Source organism: Chaetodon trifascialis, chromosome 12 (genome assembly GCF_039877785.1).
Source record: "Chaetodon trifascialis isolate fChaTrf1 chromosome 12, fChaTrf1.hap1, whole genome shotgun sequence".
NCBI classification, from domain to species: Eukaryota; Metazoa; Chordata; class Actinopteri; order Chaetodontiformes; family Chaetodontidae; genus Chaetodon; species Chaetodon trifascialis.
The window spans coordinates 13,510,607-13,525,026 of record NC_092067.1 but is presented as its reverse complement, the minus strand read 5'-3'; the positions used below and the strand labels follow the sequence as shown (position 1 = coordinate 13,525,026).

The following is a 14,420-nucleotide window of genomic DNA, read 5'->3' as shown; positions in this document are numbered from 1 at the left end:
AATGAGATTGTTAGAGAGTTTCTATATATTGCCCTTGGAAATTGAACCCTGCTGTCAGAGTAACGATGGTACAAAACTGAGGTGGACCTGTTGGCATTCCACAGATTGCTTCCCCCTGCCAACATGGAGAATGATTGGGAATCAAGACATAATGGTAATCCAAGGAGTCCATACAGAAAGTAAGTAAAACTGACCCAAATATGTCACTGTTACAAAATAATGAGGGTTCGGTTTCGTGACTCAGATTTGTTGCACTTTTAACTGAGTATCCAAGCCATCCTTTGTCACCCAATCACAGCAGGGCATTTTACAAGAGAGAACACGCTTGGCTGACAGTTTGGTGGTGAAGAACTGTTATATGAGCTCTATGCTTTTTAATACAAACCACTGCCTCTCCCTAGAGACTCAGTATGTCCTCAGTCAAAAGGACAGTCACTGCACATGGAAGACAAGCTTAACATAGATTCATCAGTTTTCTGCAGTGTCAACAAAGGGGCATTCAGAGAGAGGAATGATAAAGCTCTTTGGTTGAGGAAGCAAAACAGCCAATTTCTACCCGAAAATTAGGAGCAAAATTCCAAAAAAAATTCAAAGATGAACGGAGTCTCAAGGTCAAATTGATATTTTGCTTGAGTAGCCACCCACAGCGGCTACATCTGCCCTTCGTGCCAAGGTTGAAGACCTCCAAGGAGATCTACTCTGCTGAACCGAAGATGTGTCAAAGTGCCTTCTGATGGAAAACAAAGATCAGACAGATCAGATCAGGTGTTGGTCAGGTAAACCTCTCCTAAGGTGATGTCCTGTGAGTGCCATGTGAAAATTTAATGATGTGAACCCCTCCCTGGGGAACAGGCTGGGCAGATAAAGTGGAGTGCGGCGCTGAGATTTCACACTGACTCCAAAGCTGCTCTCAGTGCTGCTTCAGTTCTTTTAACACAGCAAACATCCACACAGTCTCACCCAGGAGTGGAAATAAAAGAGCTACACAAACAGCCTCCCGTGCTAAGACATTCTTTTCCTTCAGGGTTGGATTCAGTGCGGTCTAAAAAGGCCTCTGAAATTGTGCACACACTGGAATATTTTGCCCAAACTTCATTCCGGTTGTTTTTCAGGAAGGAAATACTGTTTGTTTGGATTTTTATATCTGTTTTTTGGAACTACTTGTTCCATTTGTCCTCACTGCTCCTCTTAAATCAGCTCTAACACTGAGCAATCACACAAGCATTATTGGAGTCTGAATTCGTTCCATAGCCAAAACAATTGTCATTTAATTGACTAATTGATTAAGCTAGCAACCTTTTTGATGATGGATTAATAATTGTGTGACTTTTTAAGCAAAAGTCCAAATGTTGCATAGTTCTAGCTCAATTTGTTTTACTGATACAAACAAGACATTTGCTTTCTGACATTTTGTATACTAAGCAATTGACTGCTTAATCAACAACACAATCAGTGGCTGAACTAATGAAAACAATTGTTAGATGCAGCCCTGGCCAGTTCAAATACTGCATATATCAGTTTCAAAATGATCACAATAATCATCAAATTTGTGTGTTATGGTTTCCACATCAGATGATGACAGGCTGATAAATCTCAACACGAACACTTCCTCCGTGCAGAAATCATGTTGTAAAGTGTGGCGTAAATTGCAACCTGCTCTCATACCAATCATTTGCACATTAAGAAAAGCTTTTTTTTTAAGTCCTGAAAGCCGAGTGAAACAGGAGGTAGTCTGACAGCGAGGTGTAAAGTAACACTGTGGATTTTGAGGTGGGAAAAGGAAACTTAAAGTAAAGTCTTCTGGCAGACCTGATTCAGTGCTAGCTGTTGTGGGCTCCTGTGCATGAAGGTTTAATCTGTGGCTAACCACGACCGACCTATTTCTCTAACCTCAATCAAACTTCTGGTTGCCTGACCCTAACCTAAAACATAACACTGGCTTAGCGCTCTGAGAGAATATTCATGGTATTTTCTTAGATTTGAGATGTTTGAGATGAGAATGCCCTGAAAAACTGGATAATATTTGGATGCATTCAAGTGCGCAAATAGCAACATTATGTGACAGAACAAACAACAAGATTGCCAAAGATATGTCTTGGGTTTATCTTGGGAGGATTTGTCGTACCAGTGCCATAAGAATGCCACTGCTGACAATGCCACCCAATACGAGTCAGGCAGGAGCCAGTGATTACAACCCTGGTGGCAGCAGCTGCATCCTGGCACTTGCTCCTAGATTTGGCTAGCTGTGGATACATCCTCATTAGACTGTCTCTGGGACATAAACACATGCAGCTAGTGTTGTTTGAGTGCACTCGACAGCCCAGAGGTCAGTGGTGTGCACCATCAGTGTCAAAATGCATCAGGATCAACGGGCCTGCAGAGCTGTCTCAGGGAGGCTTTTCTTGAGTGATACAGATGGCTGTTGAGAGAGGAGGGGGTAAACTAACAGGGTTGTCTTACCTCTGGCTCGTGTTATCGTCAATACCGCCCCTCAAGTCATCTCACACTCACTATCAAATCACTGTGAAAAATTGTACACTACGATGCTGCTTTCCTGTCGATAATTGGTATTAAAAAGCACATCAAATACTGAAGGGAACTATAAATACACATTGTAATAGGAAACTGTTTTTACGGCGAAGCTGTGACAAAGCATTGGTTTGCCTGCCTTTTTTAATGTGCTGGAGCATATATATGTTTGTATGTTTCTTTATTTCTTTCTATTTCTTTTCAACTGCTCACACACCCGACACACTGCACGTATATGTGCGTGTGTGACGTTTTCTTAAAATACTCCAAAATTAAGTATTTCTCCGTATTTTCAATATTAACTCTTTAATCCTCTTTTTTAGGGAACTTCCACGCCAACTTCCATTTGCCTGATAACACAGTGATAACTTGGTCGGTTAATAGCGACACAGTTTAGTGATAAATTAACAGCAGACACAGTTTTCAAACGGCAACTGAGTGATTTCATCCTCCTGCCTGTTAAAAACACTCAGCCAGATGTGCTCATTAACACCCTGGTTTATATTTAACATGTGCAGCAGTGATGCTGTGATTTAAGAACACAAAGAGTGCAGAATAAGGATAAAAATCCGAAGAAGCCTATTAGGAAGAAGCTTCTCTATAGATACAGATTCACCACAGGTCTTGATTACACTGAAACAAGAACGTGGATCTCACTGTGGGTCCACTGTGGGTGGTGGGGTGGGGGGGACAAAGATCATATTTCATATATTGGGGGAAATGTCCATCTCTCTGCAATCATGCAATGGGTTGGAGTCAAGAACTCCATTGAACTCTTGTTAATCACAGATCAGTAATGGATAGGAGGTATACTGCAACTCATTGCGACCCAGAATACTCATCTCTAAAGCAGCTGCACCAGCACTGGCAGCCTGACTTCACTGGAGCACAAACTAAATGGGGGCCATTAAGCAGAGATGGAAGAGGAATTCAAAAGTATGGATAAAAATGGAAACTAAAGGAAGAAATTATGAGGGGAGCTGCAGAGGGGAATACTGAAGCTTAGTGTAATTTCAATAGATGTGGTTAATGGATATGGAAAGAGTTTGATAAATACAGCGAGTCTGAAAGCTATGTTTGACTGATCGATCTAAAAAATGCTCAACAGCAAGTTCAGACAATGGCAGAGAAAGAGATATGATATTCATTTAAACCACCAAGGTCTTTTTGTTTCTTTCCATTATAAGCTCTGTGCTCTTAACAATTTATTCAGGGGCTACTTTGAGTCCCAAGTCCATACTACACTAATTCTGAGAGTTTTTCTAGTGTTCATACAGGAAAACTTCTCTAAACTGTCAGTATGCACACTAAAAACAAAGCGTGGAGTTGATACACGAAGGAGAAGGAGCCGCTAATCACAGCTGAAAAACATCAAAACTCATTGCAGATGGTAATGAAACAGTTTAAGGAGCACATCAGAAAACAATTTTTGGAATAACGGTTTGCTGTCTCTTTGTTAGATTTAATTGACAGTATCATTCTCCAGTCACAGTTTGATTGCCTTTGCATGGCACACAAATTGCTTAATTTCCCGTTTAGTTTTTTGATTACCTTTGTACTAACTGCCAAAACAGTACACTATAAAGATTAGTGTACATTTAGTATTATGCTGTATGCAGTTGGTGTGTGAAAGGAAACAGTCAATCAAGCTGTGGGCATGATGATGTGAGATGATGCTTCGACCTGAAAGCTACGGTCAGAATGCTAATGTGCTCATAATGACAGAGCTAACATGCTGATGTTTAGCAAGTATAATCCTTACCATGTTCACTGTGTTAGCTTAGCATTTTAGCTTAGTCTTAGCATGCTAACATTTGTTAATGAGCATTAAACACAAAGTACAGATAGTAGATAGATTTGCAGATTTGGTCATAAACCAAAGGACTGGACAGATTAAAAATTTGACCTGATGATGGTGCAAGAGGTTATTACAATTTCTTCAGGCTGTGTAACCGACCAACATTTCCACCCCTGCAGGCATGCCGCCTGCACGACACTAGTCCCATAGGAATATTGTCACTAAAACAGTCTCTAAACCCATGCAACACAAAGGGACAGTCTTACTCTCAGCCAACGTCAGTGCAATCGACTACTGACTTTTAATTGGCCACAATTAGCCTCAATGACACCATTTCAACCCGCTGCTTCGCTCTGATTGCAGGCTGCTAAAAGGGACATTTCAGCCTGAGCGCATGGTGTTCGAAGTGGATGAACTGAATTCACTCATAAAGAAATTCATGTGTGGGAGTCGGATAGGCTCCTGTTGAGGGTGCTTGAGGGTGGGCTAGACAACAGGGAAAAGCATAACAACATGCCTCTGTGAGCTGGGCAGAAAGTTGTTGGGAGCAAAGGCTAACACAGTGAGCAGTAAATAAATAAAGACAGACCCTGTCCCAGTACAACAGTGGGACTGACTGATGTTGATAGGATGCAGTGCTCTGTGTGTGTGTGTGTGTGTGTGTGTGTGTGTGTGTGTGTGTGTGTGTGTGTGAGAGAGAGAGAGAGCCATAGTCAAAACCTCTACCTGTTTACAGTCTGCTGACTTCTCAGATTTATCCTCACAATGTAACAGCTTTGATCTCTCTCCACTACTCCTCTGCAGTCCAGCAGCATTAAGAAGAACATTTTCTAAACATCTTTTCACTGTCATTTTCTCGGCCCAGTTGCCTTTAAACAGTCACAGTCAAGAGAGACAGGCATGCCTGTGGATGACATGTAACATCACAGTTACATAATACGCTGCTCAACAACTAGAATCATACTTTGATTCATAAGCTGCAGCATATTCATGTGCATCTATTGAAAGAACGCTGTGAAGCCTATAAATGAGTGTATTGCCTATTAATCATGTTCTGCTGTTTTAATATTTTAGTTTCAGATTTATTTTTAAATTCTTACTGCTTTCTCTACAGGAATCATTGTGTTGTTTGTGACATTTTGAGGCTCTCTGTTGTACTTTTCTTTCATTTTAAGAGAGGGGCATAACAGAGGATCCCTTGGATGTTACAGTTATGTGGTATCCCGGATTGTAATATTAATTTCATTTAAATCATTAAAGACACTGAAAGCAAAATAGTCGCAGTCAGCTTCTTATTATGAGCAATGAAATGTTACATGAGGACACAGTTTTCTAAGCCTAACCCTCACTGAAAGCAAGAGGAGTTTTAGGTATTTTTTGGGTGTGTGAATGATTCCAGGCCTCTGAATTGCTGTCCATGTCTTTGTTCAGCGATCCAAATACATCTGGTGTCTAGCTCACTGACGGCTGTTTAGACAAACAGTCAGCCGATCAGCCTAAAAGCATGCTTAAGAACCGGGCCGTCATTGTCCCGTACAGCTACCTGACCAACCAATGAAGCTGGCTCATGAAAGTGACAGACAGGCGTGGATGAGACCGCTACAGCTGTTGAAGTCGTGGAAAGTTGCCTTAGAGAAATAACAAGTCTTAAATCAACATATGTGCTTGATCCATGTAAAAAACGTTGACTGATCCAACCACTGCCGTAGTCTCAGATGGATACGTCATTTGCTACTGACGGCAAGGTGAAGCAAAACAAAACAAACCCGACTAAGTTTTGAACCTACAACTCTGAATAACTCACATGTAATTCATAAAAATACCAAACTTATCAGGTATTAAACACCCACCTTTCCAATTATTAATGTTAATTGATGCTTTTAGTAATTTCCCTTCTATTTGCAGGATCATTGCACTGTTTGGTATTTGACTAAACCTAATGCAGCTATGGATAGTATGTCATGTTGCATTAGTCACAAAATATTATGAATATTGCGTTATTTAAAGTAACGATAATGAAATTGGACAGTGTGTGAAAATCCCTCACTTATAACATTGAGTATTGTCAGTGTGATTGATGTGGATGTGGGAGTGCAGCATACAGAGCGCAGTACACTGTGAGAATGGGGTATTCCTGTAATTTTGCCTCACTTGACTCTTGCCCTTTTCTCCACTCTGCTTCTCCTCCATGTCCTGCATTACTGTTAGACATTAGTGTTCCCTCCGGATCCCTAACCTTTTCTTAAAGGTTGTCACATTAATCACGCTGTTGATTTCACTCGTCAATCTCCCTCTGTATCCCTGGTGTTTATTCCTCTCTGTGCTGTGCATCGTCGCTCCTCCACTCGAGACGTCGCATACAAACGACCATCACTCGCCTTCCTCGCTCTTTGTTTTTTACAGCCTTTTCCAAGAGACTCCTCATTCGGGTAAATCATGGTAATGATAAAAGTTTATGAGAGAGGAAGGCAACATGGTGATGTCTGATTCAATCTCGACAAACAATTTCAGGCTGGTATAGTTTTGTATTTTAAGGTCTGAAATCAAAGAGTGGAACATGAGAACCGCAAGCTGCTCCAGAGGAAATCAGTTTTTATTAACAACCACGGTGACAATGGCTCATGGAGTGTATTACAAAACAGGGTTACTGAGTGCACAGAGACAGTTTATATAACATTATCAACCCTGTCTCTCTGAAATGACTTTCAGTACAAATAATCAACAACAGCAAATACATTTCGCGGGCTTGCATATGACTACTGTTGAGATTCAGACTGAGATAATGAGGAGATGTTCTTGATTAATGGGTCTGAAAAAAATCAAAAAACGTTCATGTTTACCGACGACGTTGTTTTTGGCCACTCACAGTATGTTAAGGACAGGTCAGCCAGGTTCAAAAATGTTATACTTAAATTCTATTTTCTGAAGAATGTACTTAGTGTGCTTTATGCTATTTTTGTTGCCTTCAAGTATACTTAAGTGGCCCTTGAGTACCGCTTGAGTAGCTTTTTCCAAACATTCAACTCTATTATATCACCAGTCAGTTTGAAATCTACTTAAATATACATAAAATGAAGTGAAATGGAAGTACGCTAACACTGTATTCGAAAGGACCTGAAAGTAAGTACACTTCATCACTATTAAAAGTATTTTCTGATTTGGTACTATTTATAATACATTTACAATAATAAGTACTCTGAAATACCACTTTAAGTATTGCGGACTTATTATATTCATTTGTAATACATTTAAGTAGAACTACAGTAAATGGCATCTATTTAGAAGCACACTTTTTAAAAGCACATATCAAAAACTTCAAATTAAGCACAAATGTATTGACTTTTTTTATACTTAAATTATATTTCTAATGCACTAAAGTATACCACTTTTTGACTTGGGTTTGGTCTGGTTGATACAGAAAAAGCCATGTTTATTCACATTTAAGCAAAACCATAATGTTTCCTAACCTTAACCAAAATGCTTTTGATGCCTAAAACAGCCACACACAAATCTGCACTGAGTACTGCCACCATCCGCTAAGACCACCCCCTTGCGACTATGGTAGGGTAGATACATTTAATGTGTCATTCACTAAAAAAAAAAAAAAAAAAAAAAAAAAGGAAAGAAAGAAAGAAATGTTGCCTGTGAACAAATCCAAAATCCACAAGGTAATTTGAAAGTCCAGGACAGAGGATTGAATATAATAAAATAAAATAATAAAAGCTCCAGCAGGTTGTGTCTGGTTGTGCTGCTCCACAGCGCTCAAACATGGTCTGAAGCAGTACAACTGTTCAGCTAACAGCAGCAGGACTGAACAGGAATACAGGTATGCCAGTGGCACTGCCCTCAGCTAAAGCATCTCAGCTCTCTGTGAGATGGCCCCAGTGGTGCCCTTTAACCAAAAAACAATGGTAGAGTTGCAATCCAAACCCTTGCATACACAGATATATTGAGGTAAGCTCCTCATTTTCTATGTATTAAGCATTGTAGTAAGTTGTTGAAAACCTGGCTTTAGTCAGGGGCTTCAAACACAAACCATGGTATAAAGAATAAACCGTTCCAGTCTTTCAGGTTGAATCACGAGGAAGAAGCGTGTGCCAGAGCAGGTGTGACTGCATGGTGCTTGACGCACCTGCAGAGCTTTACAACAACACAATACCGAGCTGGACTTTGTTTAAGCAAAGCCTGAGAGCTCTGCCAAGGTGCTTTTTGCTCTGCCAGTATTGAAGGGTATGATCTTATGGTATTGTTTTACAATGAGTCTGGCGTTGACGTGGGCACAATGAATATATTCTCCTGCTCCTATTCAGAACCAGCAAGTGAGAGTGTGCAAAATAAGCAGACGGAGAAGAATGGTTAAATTCACCTTCATACCAAACACTCGTCTTCGTGTTTTTAAAACATTTCTGCTGTCAAATTGTTGAAAATCCTTTCAAAATGTTGTATACCTACATCTGATTGAGTATCTCCAGATCCAATATACAGGAGCAGGCAGTGAAAATAAAACACTTAAACTTTAAAGTGCAATCCTTCATCAGTTTCTCCATAATGTATTGCCACAGCTAAATGATTGGCCTCTACAACACACCTTACACAGTATTAGCTGATTCTTCAATTCCAAAACACCAAACTTAAAGTAAAGAGAAATCAGAGATTATTTTCTATCACTTCCTTTTTTCCATCCCTGGCATGTCGCAGTATAAATTGTTTGAAAACCCCACACACCTTGACAATTATTGCAGCGGTAGATATAAGTGAAAGCGAAAATAAACCCTGTGGCCTCATGTTTCTAATGTACTTAGCAGCTGAAAAAGAAAGTGTTTGAAGCTGCCTTCTCCCATGCTGTTTTATATGGTTTAAGTGCCTCTCAAATCTTTTGAGGGCCTTTGCGTGGCCGGGATGGAAGCTTTCCTTGATGTGAAGGCCGGCACACTGAACCCAACCTGTTTTTAAGAGGCAGAGCTCCCATCAGTATGCTTTAATGAGAGATAAACAGGCTGAGTTTATGTATGGGATGTGGTTTGATATGTGCAATGGCACACTGGGTTCTGTTCAGGTATATTTACCATTCACCTGCTGTTTACAGGCAGTAGATCCTGCATGTTGTGGAATCAAACTAGGGAGATGGAGTCGAACTGAAGAAAAGCCTGTGTGTTATGTGGAACTGGCATTAATAATGAACAACATGAACTGCAATGAACTCATGAGATCCTTCTGAAATTTGAGTGTAAATCAAGCGATCCTAATTCACTATTTACAGGCACAGACAACAAAAGGCTTAGTTACCTGAAAATCCTGGAGTATGACGCATTTATTCCATTCATGTATGGAGAGAGTTATGGAATACTTCACTTCCAGTTGTGTTTTCCATATCACTACATTGAAGTCAGTACACTGATTTATAAGCTAGGATGGCAATGGTCAGACATCAGATCTTCCTGTCAATACATGATTGCAGCATAACAGTTATTTAAAGTGTCCTATTTGATCCTAACCTCTCCTTTGTAGAACATTGTAGAACCTCTCCGTTGTTGAACAACATTACAAAAAAGAGCAAAGTGCATTTCCATTTGAAAAACACTGCCAAGATTCTATCAGTTAGCTACAACTTCTACAAAATACTGCTGCTAGAAAACTAGTGAAAACCTGAGAATTATTATCTCTGCTCTTATTTCATTGCATTGGCTTATGAAATAATACACAGACTTGCACCATTTTTGTTATCAGCTCTAGTCAGGCTTCATATACCTGTTAGGGCTCTACATGCTCAAAATGCCGGCCTCCTGACTATTCAAAAAAATCAATAAAACATCAGTAGGGGGGAGGGCCTGCTCTTAACAAGCCCCTCTTCTCTGGAATCGTCTTCCTACTCATATTTGAGAGGCTATCCAACTTAGTACCTCGGTTTATGTGCCCATGACATTGATGTACTGTATGTTTACACTTTTTTCTCTATATATTCAGCCCTTTGAGGCATGCACTGGTCTAATCATCCCAGGCTTGATGGCCACCAAATAATATCCAAATCTGTTGCAAATTCATTCTTGGAAAAGCTAAAATATCAAAGTCCATATACGAGCTGGGATTTTCAACCTCACCTCACAGTCTCCAACTGCAGATGAAGTTTGCTCACATGTTACAGAGGCAGTTTACTTGCGATCACAGCAGCTGTGATAGCTGGAGGGAACAACAAGGACCAATAACTGTACACACACTGGAAATGGAGAACGTTAGCGGTCTGTGAACACCACACCAGGAGTTTGTGGAGGGTTGGAGAAAGATCAAGGAGGATGTTCACATCCAAGTCCAGACACCACCTTGAACAGAGACAGAGTTTATAATCTCCTCCCACATACGGCCACCTTTTGCAGCCCCTTAAATTCAGATTATTTTGATAGATAACATATTTGTTTGTCCAGATTACCACAATTGATCATTTAGTACAAGGTAAGAACATTTTGTCGCTATCAGACAAATGTAGTTAGATGCAGATGTAGCTTTCAAACCACTGAAAGTATGCAGAGTGGAGAGGTGATTCATGGATATGAGCCCCTATATATATAAATATATTCCCAGTGTTAAGTAACTGATACCCTCTGCTGTTGCTGTCACAATCCTCGCTGTATCTGTAGATGCTTCAGATATTAGTTGCACCAAAGGAATCATCAGGCATCTTAGGGGATGGGTGTCTACTCATTCTTGATCAAAAAGGATACAGCAGTATGAATGTCTGGTACAGTCTGACTGCTGCACTGAAGCAAATTTTATTTCATTTTTGCGATGCAGATCATATTTGTGACAGGCACTTTAATGACAGTGTTGTGTGCTGGTAGACTTTCGGCATTTTGTTCATTAGACTTTTAATATTTTCCAGTAGAGAGTACTGCTCAGCTTCGTCACATGGTCGTCAGCGTGAATCCTAATGTTGCAGCCCGTGGCCCAGCAATGTGCCGAGGAACATTTAGTCGTCTACTTGACATTCACAGTCTGCAAGGTTTTCATTTGCACAAAAATCACTGCGTATGAAGGCAATTTAGCTCTCTCATTAAAAAGACATAAATGCCTCAGAACCTAATGGCATCTCACAGTAAAAGAGTGAGCCTTTAGAGATTTGAGATTACATCTTAAGATTGCCACACGCATAAAAGTGGAAGGGCTGGTATTGGCTCAGTGTTGACTTTCATCACTGTTTGAGTGAAAATGGCCACAACACAAGTGCGCTGTCATCCAGCTATTTATCTGTGAAGATCTGCAGTACTCACAGATTACGTAAGGTGTTTTCCAAAGGCTTGTATTCAGCAGCAGCTACTTTAAATAGTATATTTTAGCTGCACTGGATAAACAGGATCCATGTTTTCAATGTGCTTTAGTCAAATGAATTCTACGGTTATTGTCTCTGCACAGATATAATGTACAAGCAATGGGAGGTGAACCTATATCAGTGATTGTGATCTTAATCAACCACTAACCAGCACGGTACGCTTGGCTATCTGCACCTTTCATTAGAAAATCTATCACAGGGAGATAAAGCAGTGTAGTAAAAGCTTTGTGGGAGGAATATTCTGACCAGGCTGGATCCTCACAGTGTACAAGAAGCATCGGCAAATGCTTGTGATTATAATTCACTTTGATTAGTGCATCTTTTACCACTTTAGAGATGTTACAGTAAGTGCTGTGTGTTAAATGCTGTGAAAAAAACCTGGAGCGTTGCGCCACACACCATGTGCAAAGATGTGTGAAGAGAAAAGACTTTTCTAGGTAATGACTTGTTCCATTGCTGCCGTCTTTAATTTCAGCTGTCATGAAAAGCAACTTTGATATTGTGAGCGTTAAGGTGATTGAGAGTGATGAAGACTCCTTTATCAGTCCACCTTATGTGCTGCAACATTACGTATCCTCCATTCCAGAAGCAGAGCAGTAAAGATAAAAACAATATGCTGTAATAAAGCACACACGTGTCATGCTTTGAGCATCAATATTGCAGGTTTGTTTCGGTTGTTCATATAGTTGTTTAATAGCCTTTGAGTGGGATTATATGGCGAGCTCTTGTCTGAATCCTATCGTCACCATCTCTCTGGAGAGGAGATGTCCTTGGTCTGTGAGAGCGATTCAGCATGCAAGGTCTCTGCGGTGCATCTGTACAGCTCTGCACTGTCCCGTTTCTCTCAGACAAGATGAGAATGAGACTGGAGACATGCATTATTTGTAACCGATACCATTCCTTAATGGTGTCTGCGCTCCCCCTGGCAGCCCATAATGGACCGTTTTTGAGCTTCTCGGCATCTCATTCGGCTTTTCGATGGTGACGGAATGGGGACAGTGGGTGTCACCTGGGAAGAAACAAGAAGAACGATGGGACCTTTCATTTACTTGTCAGGAAGCTGGCATTGCTAGCACTTGACACGGTGTGCATACAGAAAATGCTTGTACCATGAGCGGCAGATAACAACAAGGGGAAAATTTGTCCTTCAAAAGGGAAACATTTCAGTCTTTCTTTTAGAATAAAAAATAAAAGATAAAAGGAAAATGTCACATAGCTAAGATACACTTTAAGTATAAAACTGTGATCATTTCTCACATCAATAATCATTTAATAGCATTAAACACTATTTTAAGGGGAAATGTGCAGATTTTACACATCAGAGGCTGTTTACAGGTCTTGGGGAGTACGGCTGAATGTGTGAAAAAAAATTGTATTTAGCTGCACAAAGTCTGAAAATGTGCCTCAAGTGATGTCACTTGAGGCAACATCAGTTGTAGCTGAAGTTTGAAAATTGAAAAAACAAAAAACAAAAAAACCCCCCAAAACTTTGAGCGTGGAGTTAGAAAGAACGGATTATGAGGAAATGGGCCCCTGGACATGGACGTATAAAAAGCCTCCCATCCCTCCTATAAAACGGCAAGATACCCAAGCTGAAGGCATTGTTTCTTTGTAGTAGTTTATCATCTCTTCATGGTCATTTTTTTCTCATTGTGGTTGTTTTGTGTTCCTTTGTAGTCATTTGACCTGTTTAAGATACAGCAGGGCAGAAATAAGCAAAGACAGACAACTGAAAATTAATAGCTAGTACAAAGTACAAAAGGAAAAAAAAAGTTCACTTCATACAGAAGTTCTGGTCCTGGGTTCCCAGACTTGTATCCAGTAAACCCATTCAGTGATATGAACAAATACTTTCTGACCCCTCTGGCCCTCCCCTGCTGAGGCCAGTGACTCGGGGCTACATTAGTGCGAGAACGCACCAGAAATCTCTAACTGAGCTGCTGCTGCGTGAGTTGTGTGTAAAGTAGGTTTTGACAAGGAAGAAGAATGTGTGGGTTAAAAAATGCCATGTGCAATGCTATTGGTGGAGTGCTCTTTAAACCACCTATTATTATGCCTTCAGGACTTCCTGGAGCCAAGATAACAGCAGAGCAGCTCACTAAGACACAAGAAACCACTTAATGGATGGTAGCGATGGTAATCAGAGCCATGTTCCACCTGAGCACACTGAGTGTGTGGTGAAATCAAAAGTAGCTGACTGCTTTAACACAATAAAATGTTGTTGGGGCTGAAATCAGCACGCACTGTTCAGTTATTAAATCAGCACACAATGTTCAGATATGAAATACACTGGAAGCCGGGTCATCACTGGCCTCCCTGACTTTATCCTCTTTGTGATGCTCATGCATCCCACAGTCTGATACAAAGGTGCGTGATTCACAAACACAAAGTGTAACCTTGATGCTTTGCAGCAGCATAAGGGCAGTATGGAAAAAAAATCTTTACTGGGGGCAAGACCTACATTACAAGCTGTATACTTTAGGAAGGATGAATGTGCCTCTAGAGGAATCAGCTCAGGATGCAGCTCAGAGTTGGCACCATCCTCAGTGAAATCTGTGTATCTTTAATGAGATCTGTCATCTCATTTCAGCTCCTGTGAGAGCACCTGTTTGACCTCCTCTGCTTGTCAAGCAGCAGACAACAAAGATTTAAGTGGCACTTAAGCAGTGTCAGAATGGCTACCTAACTGTGTAACAATCATAATACATCTCATATACTACTTCCTGATTAGATGATATAGTTGAAATACACAAATGTAACTCTATTTATAGC

At 40.4% G+C, this 14,420-nt stretch overlaps 1 protein-coding gene across 1 annotated transcript in view; it reads right to left on the bottom strand.

Annotated features, from left to right (window-relative positions):
• Window positions 1-14,420, bottom strand: part of hs6st3b (heparan sulfate 6-O-sulfotransferase 3b) — a 64,215-nt gene that overhangs the window by 6,357 nt on the left and 43,438 nt on the right. The gene's annotated exons all lie outside the window — the stretch shown is intronic.